The 6,715-nt window shown below is 44.6% G+C and overlaps 1 long non-coding RNA gene and 3 other non-coding genes across 4 annotated transcripts; all 4 read right to left on the bottom strand.

Moving 5' to 3' along the window:
* Nucleotides 1–3,036: 3,036 nt before the first annotated feature.
* LOC148092824 (uncharacterized) lies at nt 3,037–6,650 on the bottom strand. Its single transcript, XR_015714791.1, has 5 exons — nt 6,525–6,650; nt 6,076–6,184; nt 4,303–4,427; nt 3,902–3,988; nt 3,037–3,163 (listed from the first exon to the last, which is right to left on the bottom strand). It is a non-coding gene; the product is annotated as an uncharacterized LOC148092824 (long non-coding RNA).
* LOC148092827 (small nucleolar SNORD12/SNORD106) lies at nt 4,141–4,233 on the bottom strand. The gene has a single exon (XR_015714860.1). It is a non-coding gene; the product is annotated as a small nucleolar SNORD12/SNORD106 (small nucleolar RNA).
* On the bottom strand, nt 4,490–4,578 carry LOC148092826 (small nucleolar SNORD12/SNORD106). The gene has a single exon (XR_015714861.1). It is a non-coding gene; the product is annotated as a small nucleolar SNORD12/SNORD106 (small nucleolar RNA).
* LOC148092825 (small nucleolar SNORD12/SNORD106) lies at nt 6,257–6,347 on the bottom strand. The gene has a single exon (XR_015714859.1). It is a non-coding gene; the product is annotated as a small nucleolar SNORD12/SNORD106 (small nucleolar RNA).
* Nucleotides 6,651–6,715: the final 65 nt, after the last annotated feature.

Here is a 6,715-nt window from a genome sequence, read left to right as displayed (position 1 = left end):
TTTTCCCTCCAAAACACTAGATATCACAGTGTGTTCATGTATACGAAGCAAAGGAGAGAAACATAAAGACAAGACAACAAGAAAGGGGACTCTGCTGAAGGCTGTGCCTGAGTTGTTATACTTTGGTTATCACACCTAAGTTATTACACATTTTAGAGAGGTATATAAAGAAGTGTCAGAAACAGAACACACTCTGTCATGTCCCCAATGTCCCCTCTGACAGTATCTGGTGCCACATATTCAATAGTGCCACGAAACGAACATGCTCGTTCAGCCTGAAACACACACACAAACAAAAAGGGATTTGATCTCAAGCTGGTATGGTAAGTGACAGAAAGGAAGTTCATGCTCCATGTCAGTGGTTGAGATGAACTGCTATGTGCAGCAAAGCAACATAGTGGCAGAACCCACCTGAGAGACCCTCTTCTCACCAGGACGGACCATCGGGTACAGCCTGAGTCCTGGGTAAGTGAAGCCCTCCCGGCCTGAAGCACGCAGCCGCCACTCACCCGAGCGCCACCCGCCAGCTCATGAGTCCACCGCCCGCCCTTCTTCTCTGCCTGTGTGCGGAGTTCAACTCCTGCTTCCTGCAGCCATTCTTTTCTGTAAGAGCGCAAACAGTCCAAGAGGAGTAACAGGAACTGTCTAAGGCTTTACTACGGATGACTTTATTTCCAGCCAGGCAAGACTGGAAAACACTAGAAAACTTGGAGGGGAAGGAAAGCCAAATGCTAAGGAGGGGGACAGGGAACCAAAGGAGGGGAAAACCTGTCCTCCCTCACCACCTTGTCTGGGTTTGGCACTGCTAATAGACTGTCTAGTGATGGCGAGCAAACTGTTTTGAAAACAAGATTTTCTCTTAAAGACAGCTGTTTCTCCTTCATAGAGCTTTAAAAAGGGCTTATTTTTATATCTGCCAAAAATTAATTTAAAATTCTGAAGGAGCCCTGGCCAGTGTGTTGCTCAGTGGTTAAGGCATTGGCCGGTGGACCCAGGGGTTGAGTGCGATTCCTGGTACCTGGGTTGCACACTCATTCTCTGGCCCGGTGGAATGACAGCTTATTGAATGAAGGTGGGTTGACGGATCCTTCATTAGAGGTGTAGCCCTGACACATACATGCCTACCAGAGTTCTAGCTGTGTTTCCTGAGTGGGCTGGCGTGCCAGGCGGTGGTGGAGCCCCCTTCTGGGAGATGCAGTGACCAAGGATAGACTGTAGGGGGCACTGGAGACCTACATAGCCTGAGGCGGAACTGTAGGCCCCAGCTCCTCCCAGACCGTGTTGATGGAGCTCAAACCTCTGCAGGGCACCGGTGTTTTCCTAACTTCTTTCACCAGTTCTTACTCTGTCTTACAGCTCTTCCAAAACAAACAAGTCCTAATTTTCATTCTTTGAGTTGGGAAAACAGAACATACATGAGCAGAGTTAAATGGTACAGAGTGTTGTTATTCAGGTTTTTAAATGTTCGAGAGGGGGACTTTTGTGCATGAAGCTACATTTGATTTCAAATGGTCCATCTGCTTTAAACTCAACTTATAAAACTTGTCATTCTGTTTATAGATTGGAATCCGCGTGTGAAAATAAAGACATAGCAGGTGGTGACCAAGGTTTGTCCGATGATGTCTAAGTTGACAGTTCCTGCCTTACCCAGAAGGAAAGATTGTCTGCTGAACATAGCCTAATGCCTGGATCTCTTGACATTGGAAAATAGGGAAAAGCTGATGCTAGGCTAGGGATGAACTGTCTGAGGAAAAGTATCAGAATGAGTCAAAAAGTTCAGCCCAGCCAGGAGTGGCTCAGCGGTTGAGCGTTTGGCCTAGGACCTAGGAGGTCGAGGTTTGGTTCCTGGTCAGGGCACATGCCTGGGTTGTGGGTTCAATTCCCAGTTGGGGTATGCAGGAGGCAGCCGATCAGTGACTCTCTCATCACTGATGTTTCTCTCTCTCCCTCTCCCTGCCTCTCTCTGAAACTAATAAATACGTATATTTTAAAAACAGAGCAAATTCAGCTTGGCTGGGCGTGGCTCAGCAGTTGAGCCTTGGCCTAGGCCCAAGTTGGGCACAGTTCACTTCCTTCAGTCTTCACCGCTGCAATTTCATAGACAAGAAAGCTGAGTCCTGCCCAGGTGTGGCTCAGCGGTTGAGCATTGACCTAGGATCCAGGCAATCTGGGTTTGATTCCGTCAGGGGGCACGTGCCCGGGTTGCGGGCTCGATCCTGTCAGGAGCTGCAGGAGGAAGCCAATCAATGATGACTCTCATCATTGATGTTTCTCTCTTTCCCTTTTCCTTCCTCTCTCTGAAATCAATAGACACATTTTTTTAAAAAAAAAAAGGTTCAAGTGGCTATAATTAGGGAGTGTTTCTGCAGTTTTAAAGCTGAGTCTAAGATGCAAGGTGGTGCTGTCCTACGAGCATCTCTTGAGCATGGACTGTACATCTCTCTGCTGGCATTGTTTGAGGAGGAAAAAATAACCTTCTAAACCAAAATCAATTTGGGCACTAGAGAAGGGGAAGGCTTAGAAAACTGTGTGGACCAGCTGGGGCATGGGGCCTGGTCACCCAGAGGCAGTAGAGGCTCCAGGAGCACGCCCTCTTGCCCCAGAGGGCTTGGAAGGATGGGGCTTCCAGAAGGGCTCATGAGGGCCATTGCTTTATGTAACCATTTGAGACTGGCTTCCCTCCCTCAGGGTAATGTCTTTGGGATCCATCAAGTTGTCCCCCATACTAGTTCATTCTCTATACTGAAGATGCTGTGCTAGGCCCTAGGCTAAGCATTTACAGGCATAAACTTGAACCTCAAAACTCTTTGAAGTAGGCATTGTTATGAACCATTTCAGATAAGAAAACTGAGGCTTATAGAGGTGAAGTGATTTGCCCAAGAACTCTCAGCCAAGAGGACAAAGTAGCAAACATCAAGTGTTCAGTGGGACTAAAGTCAGGGAGGGGGGCAGAGAACTAAATGGAATCAGATTAGCCATGTGTTATTGGAATTTTCCATAAACACTAAAAACCTAAATTGACCAAACCCAAGACCATTTTTATTTAAAGGACTTTTTATTTTCCTTGTCCAGATAGGAAGCCTACAAAATGATGTTTTCTTAGGAAAATACAGGGTCAGTCTTTTTCCAGGCCTTGTACTCCAACTCCATGAATGAGAAACTCCTTAAAAAGAAAGAGATTACAATCAGTAATGAATTCTGAAGTGCTGTTTGGGATGTGAAAATATCTGGTTAAAACTTCAATCACCAGACCAAGATTTCCTGTGTCTTGAGATGACCTGTCTCTTCTGCACCTCATTAAAGCCTGTATATTGTAACTGTTAAAATTTTCAACCTCTGTATAAATCCTTTCTAATTACAGGGAATTAGATTTGTCAAGGAGACAAATCCAGGAGCACACCAAAAGGTTTTTAGGTCGATTCTAGAGGGACATAGCACCAATGCTATGCACAGATACCAGATACTTCAGGGACAAATAGAGGTATTTAAATATGAAACAGATATGCAGACATTAAGGAACTATTAATGGGAGAACAGTCTAAGGATTAAAGGTCAGGAAAGTAACTTTCAAATGGCAAAACTGCACTTAAAGAGAAAGCAAACATTTTAAATTTATAGTAAGTGATCATTACTGACAAAGGAGAAAAAGGGGGTGTTCTTCTGTTTTTAAAAACAGACACTGGAGGTATAGACATCTTTTCCTTGTAAGACACCCAGTAGTACCAATAGATCAACAGTCTGTTGAGGACTTAATTCTCCCCTCCTGTTTTATGTACCCAACTTGGAACTGGGTCCCCAGGTTACTAAGTGAACAAACTCAACACCCCTCTATCCTGGGCACATCGAATAATAACTTAATTAGGGGGCTGACACCTGGTAACACTGTTTGCAGAAAACTTACCCGTTATAGGACAGACTGAACCAAGCCAAGGGTAGAATCCAACTGCAATAACCTACTTTCTGCCCAGTGGTACACAGGGCTCCTGACCTGCATGAAGTTAACAAATGAAGCAAAGATAAATTACCTGGATGCTAAGGGCGGGGGACCCACAGATCAAGCCCAATCCCTACTTAAACCACCCCCATGTAGAAAGTAGTCTGTTACTGGTAAGCGGAAAAGAGGGCTAGAAGTTCTCTGGGACCAATGCATCAGACAAAAACTGGCTAATAGTTTACTTAGATCAACAGGGTCGATCTGATGGGGAAAAAAGTTATGTCATCAGCTGCAATGGCCATATTTGAGTCACAGGAAACAGAACACAAAGGGGATAGCCTCATATTTAAAAAAAGAGCAGTTACCACCTTCTCTATTCTTCGGGCACTTAGGAAAAAACGTGCACATCACTTCTTCATCTCTTTCCCACTCCTGGATTCATTGCGGTCCACTCAAAGTCTTCTTTCTGCCAACAGTAAACCTGAGGAAAAACCTGGAACATGAGCTCTAATCAGATAGATGCCCAAGGAAGTGGGAGATTAAGGACCTGCTCAAGCTGGCATATCAGACAAACTGGCTTAGAGAAGTTAGATCAACATGGCCGATCTGCCGGGGAAAAAAGTTCAGTCATCATATATGCCGGTAGAAAGCTCTTGGCCTCTACAGAAAGAGCCCCAAACCAGGAATAAGATTTTGTTGGTCTGCTTCTACACTTACATATTTATTCAATATTTGAGCACTTGTGTCCCATTAGTTGTAAATAAGAAAACAGCAGCTAAGAAACACCCCTGCCTTCTGATCCTATATTTGATACAAGCCAGTGCAGCTGACAAGAGTTGTGGGGAAATGGTTGGCTTTTGTACACAAGGTTTTAACCAGGTGTCAGGATGTTACATTTTAATGCAAGGTGTTATCACTAAAAACCTGGGGTACTCTGGAATAGCAAGGTTTAAGAAAAACATGCCACCCAAGAAGTCCTGCCTACAGGGGCATCAATCCTGGACTCAAAGAGAATTTAAGAGTTAGGCATGTGGGAATTAGTTTGAGTGGCTAGGTCAAGAGAATGAGATATTTGTCTTTTTTTACACACACACAAAAAAATGTCATCACAGGCCAGTAGGTGTGGCTCAGTGGTTGAGTGTCAACCCATGCACTAGGAGATCTTCAGTTCAATTCCGGGTCAGGGCAAATGTCTGAGTTGAGGCTCGATCCCCAGTAGGGAGTGTGCAGGAAGCAACCAATGTTTCCATCTCTCTTTCCCTTCCTCTCTTAAAAAAAAAAAAAAAAAACCAATAAAAAATTTATAAATAAAATTAAATAAAACACCCATTTGGAAATATAAGTGCACAAGAAAGCTGCTTATCTTAGCATGAAGTATACGAAGGAATGGAATCCAAAGTGTGCTTTAAAGGGCATTAAAAAAAACCCGTTAAATTTCTATTCATTTTTTGAGTGAAAAGGGAGCTATATAATAAACTTTACAAGCTCTAGGGGGCCACATGGCAAGACTGACAAGCTCAGTGACCAGAAGTAACCACAGGATGGTCTGATGCCTTCTCCTGCCTCAATTGACTCGAAGGCAGCGATTTTCAACGGGTATACCGCAAGGATTTTAAAAGCATGCAATCCCTGACTGTCAGGGACACTGACCTCTTTTCCCTTAGATTGTAAAATAAAAAATAATAAGGCAAGAGCCAGTACCTTATCTCTCTGGTGTGAATCAAAATTAGACCCACTTTTTCAGTCAGCTCCGCAAAAAACATATTTTTTGGTGTGCTGCAGATTTTAGGAATTAGTTTATGTGTGCTACGAGATGAAAAAGGTTGAAAATCGCAGCTCTAATGTATAGGCCGCAAAACTGCCATTCTCTGGAGCATTTTCTCAATCCATTGAGATTCTGCTTTCCTGCCATGTGTAATCAGTTTGGCTCAAACAAACTCAATTTCTCTACAGGTTTGGAAGTTTCTTACTGCCATAACTTTCAAGAGTCACTTTGGGCAATTTTCTCTTAAACCTGTTTCTTCAGCAACATAGGCGTAATAGGTACATTTTTGATAAATGTAATAAAACATTCAGAGCACTTTGGAAGAAGTTCCTGAGAGCACGTGGTTCCTACAGTGGGCCAGGAGACAAGTGCTTACCCCAGAGGTCAGGAGACCAAAGGTTTTCGATGTCTACACGGGGCTCTTTCAGAGGTCCAGGAATGACCCTTTCCTTCAACATCCATTCTGTACCTCGGATCAGGCTAACCTGCGAAAAAACAAAGGAGTATCAATCACCATCTTCCCTCAGTAGAAAAAGAACAAGACAGAGCCTTTCGAGGCCGGTGTATCAGAACTAACTGGCAAGTATTCAAAGATATCAGCATGGTCGATATGATGGGGAAAAAAGTATAGTCATCATTTTCACCAGCCAAAGACTCCTCGGGTCCGTTCACAGGGAGCGAGGGTTTTTCCAGCTCTTAACTGATCTCCCCCAAGGCCCGAAAGCCTATTAACGTCAGAGCAAGAAAACCACCCGCAGGGGCGATGGCAAAGAGAGAAAGGGAGGAACGGAGACCTCCAAGGGAAAACAGTAGGCCTTAACTCACCACATACGGTAATAACCCCGAGTTCCAGAGGCGGGATGACATCGGATGAGGCTGAAGCACGGGAACGCAGCTAACAAGCAAGAAGGCCATGCGGACGCGAAAGAACGAGCAGCAACCGGGACCTCCCTTATATAACCAGAGGGGGCATTTTTGCGCCTGCGCACGGGATCCGAGTTGCTTCCGGGTCCCCC

This window comes from Miniopterus natalensis, chromosome 7, assembly GCF_054644295.1.
Source record: "Miniopterus natalensis isolate mMinNat1 chromosome 7, mMinNat1.hap1, whole genome shotgun sequence".
Taxonomy (NCBI): Eukaryota; Metazoa; Chordata; class Mammalia; order Chiroptera; family Miniopteridae; genus Miniopterus; species Miniopterus natalensis.
This window is presented reverse-complemented; position numbering and strand designations above follow the sequence as displayed.